The sequence below is a fragment of the Magallana gigas genome, chromosome 4, assembly GCF_963853765.1.
Source record: "Magallana gigas chromosome 4, xbMagGiga1.1, whole genome shotgun sequence".
Classification (NCBI taxonomy): domain Eukaryota; kingdom Metazoa; phylum Mollusca; class Bivalvia; order Ostreida; family Ostreidae; genus Magallana; species Magallana gigas.
This window is the reverse complement of record NC_088856.1, coordinates 26,431,704-26,445,771: the sequence shown is the minus strand read 5'-3', so window position 1 is coordinate 26,445,771 and position 14,068 is coordinate 26,431,704. Positions and strand designations below refer to the sequence as shown.

The following is a 14,068-nucleotide window of genomic DNA, read 5'->3' as shown; positions in this document are numbered from 1 at the left end:
ATCATAGATATAATGTAAATCTTTCTATCAACTGTTCATCGTGGATTGCAAGTAAGTGACTCCTTTAGAATGTTATAATGGATAATTAGACACGAAAAGGAATAAAACTGATGTTCTTGATAATGATTTCACTGTCCGAAATAATACTTAACAGAAATAATATCAATATGAATAATAAAGAAACTCAAAACTTTTTACAGTGAAATACATAACTTGGGATGATGTTTGTGCCTGCAGCATTAACGATGCACATTGTGTCCATATCAACAACTACTGCGTCTGCCATTGTTTGCCTGGATATATTTCAGCAAACAAAAAGTGTTTGAAAAGTAAGATAGCATTTTAGTTAATAACAATACGATAACATATAGCGCACATACTGGCTTGTCGTATAAAACAAACGGTGTTGAATATCACAAGAAAACAAATACATATTTGTGTACAGATTGGAAATGCAAAAATATATGATACAATGTAGTAGGGGATGTAGTATAAATCAATATTTAATAACATATGTTAACAGAGTCTTCCGTCAATAACACAACTTATATTAAACACCAGGTTCATTGGATCCAAAAACCACTTTTTACACAATTTAAAAAAGATAAACACAGTTACTGTATTAAGACGTATAGATAACCATAAAATCGTTGTGAATGCATTTTCAATAATATTAGATGTAAGTGTATTTGTTGCATTTCTTCTATTACTTTTATCAGAAATGGTAAATATTGGTGGTATATGTGAGTTTGATTGGCAATGCAATGGAACACAATTTGCAAATGTTTGTGATCATGGAATATGTTCATGCAGCCCAGGATACATCCAAATTAACAGGACGTGCTATATGTACCAAGGTAAAATATTTCATGCTAATGATAATAAGTACTTTATATTAGTGAACACGAAAATGAGGTAGTGTGTCATTTCCTATTATTTTGATTACACCCATATTTAAACGTACAGAAACTTTTACTATATATAAAATCAAGTTCCCGTCGCAATGTGATTTTTGAAATATAGGTACTGATCTTTTTATTGTGATTGTAACCACTGATATGTCATAGATTTAGGAAACGTACATCGAGAAAATATATAGAACCGTGCATAAAGTAAAAAATATTCTGAGCCGTGATTACTTTCAGCAAAATAAAATGAATGAAAGTGTAGACAGTGTGTAGTCATTGTTTTAAATTGAAGAGATCAATTTTTATTGGAAGTGTTCACACTCAAAATTCTACTAAAGGATTTTAAAAAATCAGAATATTAGATACTTTCAATCTTAAACGTTAAATTTATCCAATTTATCCTGGTCACGGGTCATAACTTCTTCAGTTTATTTGAAAGTATTATTAGTATTCATTACAAAATTATGTTAATGACCATCCTTTGATTGGTTGAACGTTTGAAAAAGAATTACATATCTTTTTTTCCAACTTTAAAAAAAAAATGGAGTGACAAAGAGTAAGACGGCTGAATTGCCGTGACAATTTTTAGGCTTTAAATACCTTCTTTAGAAAAAGAGTAGTATATATTGACGCAAGGAAATGCTCACCGCTCAAACTTTTAAAATAAATATATACATATTTGTCTTTAATTATAATAGCGTAATGCCCAAAATATCATATTCAGAAGTTTAGGGAAGATCTGTTGTATGACAATCCAGCACGCATATGACGTTTTAAGTCAATAAACAAAATCCGTTGACTACAGATAACAAGATTAAGATATTTTCTATATCTAAGTTTTCTGACTAAGAATGATGATAATTATGCCAATAGAGGATAAACATATTTTTTCAAGAGTTGATGTTGGACTTTTTAAACAAAGAAGAATTTTTTAAATGAATAGAATTAACAGATTATCATTCCTTGTTTCTTACTTTCATTCCAGAAAATGTTACATTAAATGATCCGTGTGAGTTAACAGAACAGTGTAGCCAACCATTCTCAGTTTGTTTTCAAGGGAAATGTCAATGTATAAATGGCTATTTTGCATTAGATAGAAAATACTGCCTCAAAGGTTTGTGAATTTTGTAAATAAAAATTGACAATAACAAACTGTAAAATTTGGTAAATATAATTTGTTCATGCAATATCAAGCTTGTGTTGTACTTTTTAGATTTAGTATTATAATTGAACTGACTTTAATCTTTATTTAAATGTATTGTCTATAACTATAATGAATGTATAGTAAGGTTAGAATGTGTCATAAAAATATACAAGAGTAAATTAGCTTTTTTTTTAAAAAAAATGCTGCAATCAGAATAGTGAATGTTACCATAGATGAACATAACTTCAGGTGACAGGGGATAGTTAATATACAATTAATTGTAGCCAGAATATGTGCGCCTTCGGAACTGTGTTACTTGAATTTTCACAGTTCCTATTCAGTAAAAATACCGATCATTCACTCTTTATAAGATCAATCATCAATTTCTAAGGAAAATTACTTGTAGGGCCGTGCATTTTTCTACATATTGGTTTTTCTGAAAATTCCACCCTTCCATATTTCGACCATTTTTCTTATTTTTTCGGCTTTTCAGACATACCCAAGCTTATACCCTGCAATGGGTTGACATTCCGTAATGTGAACATGTTGCACCATCACATGTCAGGAACTTACAAATGTAGAGTCACTATGCCCCATTCACTTACTTTTCGTGTTATTTAACCTCCCATCTGTAATTTGCAATTTTACTGTGCAAAGTTAACACAACAGTCAAAGCCGCAAGTTCCGCATTTTACTTCGACTCTCATGTACTTAACATATTGCATACCAATTTCAATAAGAGACACACTTTCCACTAATGATAATCATTAAAAATAATTTCATGAATCTTATAAAACTCATAAGCCCTTAAATACAGCAACTATCAATTTTACCAAAAACATTTGACAGTGTTTAAAATGCAAAACTGTACCTTGCAACTTCAGTTTCAAACATTTGGGCCAGCTTTAACTGATGAAAACTACTGTATCAACCGGGACAAGGAGTATAGTTTAGAAATGTCTTGTTGAATGTATTTGTACAAGATTTAGATAGTATGAAATACATTTTGTTTGATGTAAAAAGGTGGCCATGAATGTGAAAAATAACATTCCTGATATATCTATATTTCTAAAACTACGACTACGTAAGCTTTAGCAAACTTTCAGATATTTGCCTCTAAAATTTGGTTTATGAACACCAGTATGAATTTAACTTACAAACGAAGTTATTTCCTTTTGCATTTATGTTGTCATGATTTATCATTTCAGATACTGTTCCTGTCGGTGGGTTTTGTAGCTTACACGAACAATGCACCGGAAGTAATAATTCTGGAGTATGCAAAAACGGAAGATGTACCTGTACAAAAGGATTCACATTTATTAATTTGGCGTGTGAAGAAAGTAATGCTATGCAGATTTAAAAAAAATTCAAATGCATACTCAGTTTTGACATTGTGAATAAGAATTAGCTGTATTGTAAACGCAAATCTTAATATCTCTTATATTTGTAGACATATTGAAAACAGCAATGTTGTTGGTTTTAAAACATTCAAATTTCCTATACACAATAAACGACATAGTATTATTCATCTCTTATCAATATTTAAAACAAAAAATTATTTGGTTACTGTTATTCTCATTATGCTTTTTATCTCACTTGAACCAAAGGTCTAGTGAATTTCCCTGATCACCTGTTGTCGGCCGTCCTTCCTTTAGTCTATTACTAAAATCACTGAGCCCAATCAGCCGAAGTTGGTAGAAAGTATCCCTATGAAATGGGAATTCGATATTTTTTTTTAATGAAAGGCAAAACCTTAGCTTTTTGAAAGGTTTAATTGTGAAACAATAGAAATAGGGTTAATGTCTATAAAAATTATCTTTTTAACAATTACTGCACCAGAGATGCCAATATTTACTCCAAAGCTTATGTATCAAGTTAAGATTATAAATTGTGACCCCCGAGCTAATTTTGGGATCAGAAAGGGGTTCAAAGTTTAACATAGAAATATATTGGAAAATATTTTAAAATATTCTTCTCAAGAATTACAACGCTACAATATGTGAGATTACTATGCATGCATTCTCAAATAATGGATATTCTTAATTGTTAAAACATAACTCACTGACAGGAATAATACTGGGGCCCAAAGAGTGGTTCAAAGTTTAACTTTAAATACAAGGGTGAACCACTAAAAAACTGCAATAAAAGGAACTGCTGTTCAGGTGGGTGATGCAGTCCTTGGGCCTCTTGATTACAAAAATATCTATACCTGACAATTTATGGTTTCAACAATGATTTGAAGGTATATAAAACAAAAAGTTTTATACTTTGTAGTTTTTACGTTGAATAAAAACCAATGTCGGCCTCTATAATTGAAATGATAATGTTTTCCTTTGACCTAGTGTAAATTCAATTATCTAACACGACGTTTTCCCTGGAATATGTAATGTTTGTAATACAGCCTTTGATATTGTATTTTTCAATGTTCCAGAAACTCTTTAGATCTTTGACATAATAATTTTTAACACATCAATATTTAAGAAAAAGTCTGCTGTAGTTTGTTACATTTTCTATTTTTAATAAATATAAAAGATATAATGTAATTTGAGAAGTTCAAAAATGCCTTAAAGGTAACGAATAAATGAAGAAAAAAATTCTCTATCTTGTATGTTTTTATTAAATTTCCAACGACGGCCTCCTTAGTCAAAAAAGAGGAAACAATACGCGGCGGTATTAAGGAAGCATATGGGCAATTTAGCGTCTTATTTTGACTGTTATATTTAAAATCGTGAAATTCAATAACTATTTTAAATAAGATCAAAAACTTAGTATCAACCTTTCAAATAGATGTCAGTGCAATACAATCGGGTAGTACATCACTGCCACATTGGTGCATTATCACGTGACAACTATAAATAACTTAAAAAGTTATTCATCCGGTTCTCGTAAAACCTTTCCAACTTTTATAAAGTTTTTACGGAAAACGGTACGTTGCATCAAAATAACACACAGCATGGGATTCTAGGGGCACTTTTTTAATTTAGGCAATGATTAAACTAACGATGCGCATAAAATTTCAAGTTCAATATATACGGGGTAGTGTTGTTCTAGTCCAATTTTTATATCGTAAACAACGACAGAGGAAAGCCTTGCCAAGAAATAAAAGCAAATACAAATACCTTTGAGCAAATGATTGATAAAACTAACATCTCTCCCAGTATTTTTATGTTCAATTCTCAAAAATATCACACCACAATACTTTATTAGAGTTCTTAGATTAGTTATATTTTGAATATGTTTACAGTGCATTCCGTTCAAATTCACACGATATTCAACTTAAGTCATGACGTCATCAAAGAGTAAATCTAAGTAATACAAACTTATTTCAAAAAACGTTATCTTCAGTATTATTTATTGATTTTGTCTACGTGTCGTTGCTTATATATTTGAATATGTACATAATAACTAAGATTTGTGATTTCACTGAGTTACATGCAACTCAAATTCCATATGCTTCATTAACACCCAGTGTAATGGGTTTTTTTGTATGAATGTCCAGGATATCTGCCTTAGTTCAATGGATAAGTTTAAAATGATCATGCTTAACAATATACACTGAATCATATCATTAAATTCAGCAAACGTAGATCTTTCGTGGACTGTAATGAATTGTATGATTAAATGTGTTTATATTTTTTAAAAAATATTATCACATTATTAATTTATTTTTCCAGATCAACCAACCAGTCATGGAAGTTCAACTCATCAGCAACATGGTAACCGATTAATGAAAAATACATTTACTATATCTATTTCTGTTGTCGAATTACAAGACTGAACATCATTCAAGGTTCTTTCTCTTCCAAGATAAATTGTTTTTTTAAGCATTCTAACAATTTTGACATCGAACGTTTTCAACAATTTGTAATAAATAAACATATTCAAGTTTAGTTATATTACCAAAAGAAACCAACATTGGAGTAACGCTTGGTTCTTTGTTTGGCGGATTAATTTTTGGTGTGATAGTAACAGTTATCGTAACGACCCTGGTGTACAGAAGATTTAAACTGCGAACCAGAAACAGGTCAGTCTGGTCATTAAGGAAGCTGGATAGTCAATACATCGACCATCATATCACCATAAAATTCTAGATATTATAAAGTTAGGCAAAAACTTTAATTATGTTAAAAATCCTAATATTTGAGCTATACTTTTTTCCTATATTTTAATATCATACACTTGTGAAGAAGTGAAATATTGTCTCCAAAAACCCACGACCATCAAACTCTCATGGAATGTTATATTATACTTTTTTACCAAATATTATTCATACATGTATATAAAAGGAAAATCAATTTTAATACACTATTTTATTTTTAAAGAGAGGAACCTGACGTTATTTTTGCAGACAACAGAGCATGCGGTGTTATTGAAATTTCCTGTACAACGAACAAGAAGGTAAACGACTTTTAAAAGTGTCTTTTAAATTCTTAAAGGATAAAGTCAAAACTTCTGTAGACGTTTACAGATATATCTAAAAACTAAGGTTTGTTTCGGACAGGTATGGGCACGATTACTCAAAAATGTAATCGATTAATTATCAGTTACGTAATGGGATTTGTGTAATAGACTATTAATGGATTACACTCATTTGTGTTCTGTAATCGAGTGTAATCGATTACTTTGAAGCAAGTAATCGATTAATTATTACTTGCTTCTTTATTTTTCACTAAAATGTAACTGATAATTCTTCTAAACATTGTACACAAACCTCCTCAAGTTGATTTGGATTTAGAGTTAAATAGGTGTTTTAATGAAGAATGAACAAATTGAGACGTCATACTTAAATCTCATTAGGATAATATTTAATAATTTTTACAGCTGCTTGTTCAAATTCAAATGTCAAGCTGTTATCTTTATGGAGAAATCAGTCTGTCAAAATAAGTATGGTTAAGGTAAAGTCTTGACCTTGAACCATTAGCCATCATAATTATTTTGTTATTATTTGTTTCCTAAAAATTAGAATTTAATAAAAACATGATAATAAAAATATTATTGGCAATATGCAAAAGAAAAATAAACTAGACTCTTGTTGCTATAGCAACAAAAAGGTCTTCCGTTCCTCATGTATTAATCTGTACAAAAAATCCATTTATCTTGTAAACAGAAAATGGATATAATATATACTGTAAAGGAATTCCCAAGAAATAAACAAAACAAAAAGACAAAAGGTTAATTTTTGAGTACTTTCTGTGACGACCGAAAGTTATGCCGCATAATACAGAACATAACAAACATATCTTCATACATTGCCTTGTCTTTCCTTAAAGTTTGGATGATCAAGTTTTTGTTAGTTATAATATCTCGTTGAGAAATAGTTTATGTCTCGGGACCGGAAACGAACGAACGGAAGTGATAAAAGAAATTGAAAGTACATAGTTTTGTACTTACCTACGATACGTTGTTGTTCATCACATTGAGTAAAATGTTTAAAAAATTCTAAAATTAAAAAAAAAAACTTCTATTGCTTGAACGTTTCGAGTAAGAACCGGAAGTGACGTACGACCAAATGAAACCTGTTAAACACATATTCAATCAAATGTCCATTATCCATACAAGTCTTGATCTCTCACAGTTTCTGAGATCTTGTGTGTACTTTGTTTTTAAAAAAGAAAGCTACCTGAGATATTTGAGATGTCGCACCGGAAGTAGAACTTTTTGTTCCATATGTAGATGATATTTTGTATTTCTATAGCTTAAATCTTACTTCCATGGTAACTAACCAAATTATTTTTAAAAAAAAATCAAAATCGGGTTTACTTCCTGTGACGACCGGAAGTTACGCCAGATAAAACAAAATAGTGTTAACACATATAAATACATAGGTCTGTTATCCCACAAAGTTTGTTTGTTCAAGTTGTTACCGTTTTTGAGATCTCGTTGAAATAATGTTTTTTGTCTCGGGACAGGAAACGGGCAAACGAAAGTGCTCAATGAAAATTAAATTTATTATTTCTTGTTTATTTGCCTATCTTACACTATTTGTTATCGAAGTAACTAAAAGTATCGAATGAAAACAGTTAAACGGAAAAACAGCTTGATTTGTTTGAACTCTTACGGTGTGGACCGGAAGTGACGATCAACAAAATGAAACTGTTTAAACACATCTTCAATCAAATGTCTGTAGTGTTAACACATGTTTATACATAGGTCTATCATCCCACAAAGTTTGGTTGTTCTAGTTACCGTTTTTGAGATTTTGTCGAAATAAGGTTTTTTGTCACGGGACAGGAAACGGACAAACGGAAGTGCTCAATGTAAAATGTATTAAATATTTCTTGTATACTTGCCTTTTGTACATTATGATTCATTGAGCTAACTACAAATATCAAAGGAAAAAAGTTAAACTGATAAACAGCTCGATTTGTTAGAACTCTTTCTGTGTGGACCGGAAGTGACACTCGACAAAATGAAAGTGGTTTAACACATCTTCAATCGAATGTCTATCATCCGTGAAAGTTTCCTGCTTTGATCACTTTTAGTTTCTGACATCTCGTGGGTACAAAATGTGTTTTAAAAAAGCTGTGATATTTCACTGGAAGTGGAATTTTTTTTATTGATACAACATTGCATAGAAAACCTATGTATACTTATATACTTATATATTTATTATATGGAAAAAGAATTTAATGCGAACTCATGATTAATTTTAAGTGCTTCCGGTCCCTGAAAGTTACGACGAACAAAACAAAATAGTTTAAACACATCTACAACTATATGTCTATCATCCCACAAAGTTTGGTTGTTCAAGTATTTAAAGTTTTTGAGATCTCGAGGTGACAAGCTTTTCGTCGCATGACAGGAAACGGAGAAACGGAAGTGAAACTTGTGTATTAATAATCTCTAGAACTTTTCTTTTTCAATCAACACAGAAAAAATTGGGAAAATCTATCCAGAAATCTCTGAGATATTCACAAAACAAAAAGAGGGAAACAAATAATAATAAAAAGAAAGAAAAACCTAGCAATCACTATAAGGTCTGGAAACGGAAGACCTTAAAAACCTTACAATCACTATAAGGTCTTCCGTTGGAAACGGAAGACCTTAATAAGGGAACCTTGCTTCATGCTTTGAAATAATTGTTTTTAGAGTTTTTAATTGTTCAAATTAAAATATAAATCCTTATTGGGGCTATAGTTTAATTGTAACATGTATCTAGGTGGTCACACCTCATTATCTGCATTGTAAGTTCCTTCACTGAGAAGGACAAACATCATTAATGACACTTACACACTATTCTCTCTCTCTCTCTCTCTCTCTCTCTCTCTCTCTCTCTCTCTCTCTCTCTAGCATCCCCCCCAAATAGATGTTCCCCCTCCTTGATCTCTCTTAATCATGGTCAATTCTCTCTCTCTCTCTCTCTCTCTCTCTCGCTCTCGCTCTCTCTCTCTCTCTCTCTCTCTAGCACCCCCTTCAAATAGATGTTCCCCCTATTTGATCTCTCTTAATCATGGTTAATTATCTCTCTCTCTTTCTCTCTCTCTGTTAAATAATGTTAAATAATAATTGCAAGGCGGAGTGAACGCATACTGAACAACTGATTATCTGATCATTTTCTCAAGTTTACAAATATTCATATTTTAAGTAAAAGTTGAAAATCATACTTCTTGAAGACAATCAGTTTTATTCTATTTATAATATAATTAATAATTGTGGAGTTGTTGTTTTTTTATTAATATGTGCATAACAAAATATTTATGTGAAGATTGATCGAAAGTAATCGAAAAAGTAATTATAATTACACTGAAATTTTTAGCTGTAATCGATTAAATTACGTTTACAAGTCATCGAAAATCTCTTCGATTACAGAATACTGCCGATTACTTGAAAAAAGTAATCATTACAGTCGATTACGATTACTTGATAACAATTACCTCACGCCTGGTCGCAGATTTATCATAGGGCGCATTTTCGTCAAAAGAGGATTTTTCGAAGCCATCCTTCCTAACGCCACTTCTTAAAATTCGTTTTAACTTTAAAACATTACAACAGCTGTCTTATCTTTAAAAAAGGATCAAAAGTCAAAAACATCTCTATTCATACTAACATGATATTCAATTATTGCATTTGGTAATATCAAAATAAACTACATTATCAAACTTGATTTACTTCTGAAGTTAGCGAAATCAAAATCCTTGCCATTCACAGGAATCTGACATGATGTAGAACTCTTTTGTAGTGAAAACCAAATCAAATATCATAATTCTGACGTTCCATCATCTAATTTTGTTTGCTTATATATACAATATACACAATATGCTTATTTATGTCATTCTGTTACTCTGGCTATTAATTAAGAATAAAAATAATCTTTAATTTCAAATGTCAATCTGGGCAAACGGATGGATGCATACATATATGCATTTTTATTAAATAAAGTTCTTAATCAACCAATTTTCACGGATGTCGACGATGTTGAATTAGTATTTGTTAACATTGAAAAATAGACAAAGCTCTAAATGTGAGTTTCGCGATTTGTCTTTAGAGAACAATTTTGCAATGCTGCAATATTTACAAGTAACACTTAACGATCCAAATTCAGCACATTTGATGTTGCAAAATGACCAAAAGTAGTCTTTATTCCAAGTCAAATTCTTTTTTTAACTAAATGAGTATGTTAATTGTAATCAGGATGTTTAGAAATATACCGCCATTGATTCGGAATTTCCATGCCAAAATAATTAAAACAGCTTGCGATACTACAGTCTTATTTCCGACAACTACATGTATGCAGAGACTACTCCCCCACAAATCATGCTAACCCTTCGCTGTTAGATTTCAATGAACTCCGTTTGTCATTGAATGGTTTGTAATTCAGCAGAAAGTCAAAGGTAATCGGAATAAATGATGTGCTTTCATAGTTTAGAGTTCATGGCATCTTTCATAATGGCGGGAAATTTAAACTGAGCGAACGCTATTTCTAAGGTTTTTCTTTTAGGTTTTTATGGAAATAAATTCATGTACAATCTACAATCATAAAAACACACAATTTCTATTTCATTGCTTTGAAAAGCTTAATTTAATTCTACCTACATTGGAGTAACATCAGTCCTTTTTTTAGCTAACGACTAATTATACGGGTGTTTGAAACTCTTGAAGAATTTCGTTTTTATGTTAAATGCCCAAAGGCACACTGATATATAGTATGGCTGATGGCGTTATCAAAATTTTTTGAAGGCACGTATATTACTGAACGTTTAAACGTGTTATCGGTGATACAAAATTGGTGCGAAATAAAATGAATTGATAATCGTCAATAGTGGATCAATATCTTATTAGTAACGCAGTTTTTAAAAATGTTATTGTTCATGCAAGTATGTTTATGAGAGACATCCACAATTCTATTTTTACATTATATTTTGTTGATAGTTTATATTTTTAATAATTGAAACTTAGTCAATATAAAAAAAAATCTGTTCTTATGGTACGTTCGAAATATCTTCGGTTCACATCTTAGGGTATGAAATAAAGTGAACGTAAGATATGTCTTAAGATATACATCGCCACAGAGTCGGGTAAAAATACAGATAGTTGAAAACCTTTATCTAAAATCTTGTACCAGAATGCATTTTTACTTTACAATTAAATATGTTAATAGCATATGATTGCAATACTCTAATACTGAAGCAGCGAAATACTTATTGACACATCAAAACGCGAACAGATATTGTGGTAGAAATCATACATATAAAAAACATTGCAAGTTCGCATAGTAAGAGCCATTTTTTGTCAGAGATTTATACTGTAAGATATCTGAAGAGTTATTTTCTAAACCGAAAAAGTGCAATGAAATTTTGCAATGTACTTTAAAAACATAAGCCACTTTAAAATGTGTATTGATTTTTTTTCAAAGTGCGTTAGTTTTGTGATATCGTTGGACTTAATAATTTTAAAGTGCAATATTCATGGATCATATGAGGTACAATGTATATATACATTTAACTCGAACAATTATGCACGTATATAATATGTTTAGATTACCTGGAAGGATAACTTTATATACATATTTCAATTTCAGTCAATCGATAACATGCAAAGGAGAATTATAAGGAAAACTTCTCACAATGCTTAAGCATAATGGTTTTTAATTATTCATGAATTGCTGTATCCAAATATACATGACAAATATCAAGGCATTTCATAATTCCTTAAAATGTACAATGTCACGAGGAGTATATTTCGTCACTTGTAACAATACTAGTTAAACGTTGTCCAGTGCAGTTTTTGAAGCTTTTAAGTAGCTGTCTTATGACACATTTGAACCCGCAATCGTAATTTGTTTTTCTGCTATTAGATCAGGTATCCAGTTTGCGCTAACTTTTGGAGGCCAAGGTGTTTCATTAAAATTGTAAATACTGTCCCTGATGAAATGCCTACTAATTTTGCTTCTTCTTTTTTTAAGTTAATCGAGCATCATTAGTAATGATATCGGCTATTTTTGCAAGTATTGCTTCCGTTGAAGCCGTACGAAATGATCCAGGACGTTAATTATCCTTAAGGTCTATTTGTCAATTTTTGACTTTGCCGACCCACCTGTAAACTTGAATCAGTGATATACACGTTTCCATAAACATCGCACAGTAACTTTCTTTTGGGTCTTTACTTAGTCTGACAAATAAGTTTATGTACCCTCTAAATTTATCCACATTGATTGATGACTCACCAATCATATTTGTATACAGTGTCTCGAGTAAGGTTTAAATATCAGTTCTTAAAGGAGTATTCGATGGTGAATCGTGATCAGGTAAACGGCCATATACAAGAATATGAACCAAATTATGCGTGAACAGAAATTCAAAAGTCAATTAAACCCTGTATTGCATGAAATCTGATTAGTAACATTATTCGTTAAACGCCCCTCGTACTTACTCATTTACTTAATTTTTCAGCAAAAAGTGGCGAACTCATCCCTAAGCTCTTTTTCAAACGAAACACCAGGATACGCTACTCTTCAACCTACATCACCATCAGAAGATGGAGGCGACTATTCTAAATTAGAACTATGAATAAGCAAAAACTGTATATATTGAACATAGTTATGTTTTTTATGAATAATGTTTATGATTCTTATCTGTTTACAATACATTATTTATGGTACTTAAAAATGAACCATTTAGGGACTAATATGTTTGCTTGAGATTTGGCTTATCAAAATGTATTTGAAAACAATACATAATCATGATTATTTTTACAACTGCATGTAAGCAGCTTTAGTGATAACTGTTCATTAAAGATCAAATAAGATTCACTTTGCAAAGCAATGAGCAATATTTTTTTTTAAAATTATTTTATGGAGTTGATGGTGTGTTGTATCTTATATTCTTTCATCATCTACAAGTACAATCATATGCATCTCAATAAACAATATATATATATATATCTATATAATTCATGAAAATGTTGTTTGTTTACAGATTGGAATAAATGCAGAGGGTAACTTATTTTACTCGTTGCAGTATTTAATTCATAATTAATATCCCATTTCCTTTTTTTTTAAATATATATTCAACAATGTATGGCAACGCAACACAATACATGTACAAGCCTATGATTGTATGGGACAAGTGAGTTCGGAAAGTAAAATGAATTTGAGTTTAAATATGTAGAAGACGAAAAAAAATTCAGTATGATCAAATATCCTTGATGACAAAATATTGACAGCTGATACGGTGTTGTTATTTCCTTGAAAAAATCCCTTCATTACTTTAATTTGTTATACTTACATCTATGATTCCTTTTATTTTTTTTATGAATTCTTATTGTTAATGCATTGCTCAATAGAAACTTACAGGATTAATATCGACATGCCCCGTTCATAGATTGGTCACAACCAAAAGCGGCCTGAAGAAATCACGGACTGGTGTCATAAGCATTGTGATGTCAGACTCAAATTCCAAAAGGAAACGATTTTGTTGTTTCTTTTAGTTAACATACTGATTTACATTAACAACAATTTAGTTAATTTTACTTTCTTTTAACAATCAATTTATCAATTTGTTAAAGGAAAAATGTAAAT

General features: G+C 30.7%; 2 long non-coding RNA genes across 2 annotated transcripts; both read left to right on the top strand.

Annotated features, from left to right (window-relative positions):
- Window positions 1-193: 193 nt before the first annotated feature.
- On the top strand, window positions 194-5,820 carry LOC136274278 (uncharacterized). Its single transcript, XR_010712552.1, has 5 exons — window positions 194-329; window positions 720-857; window positions 1,894-2,022; window positions 3,261-3,392; window positions 5,727-5,820. It is a non-coding gene; the product is annotated as an uncharacterized lncRNA (long non-coding RNA).
- A 133-nt stretch (window positions 5,821-5,953) lies between these two features.
- LOC136274703 (uncharacterized) lies at window positions 5,954-13,253 on the top strand. Its single transcript, XR_010713131.1, has 3 exons — window positions 5,954-6,076; window positions 6,375-6,450; window positions 12,942-13,253. It is a non-coding gene; the product is annotated as an uncharacterized lncRNA (long non-coding RNA).
- The last annotated feature ends 815 nt before the right edge of the window (window positions 13,254-14,068 follow it).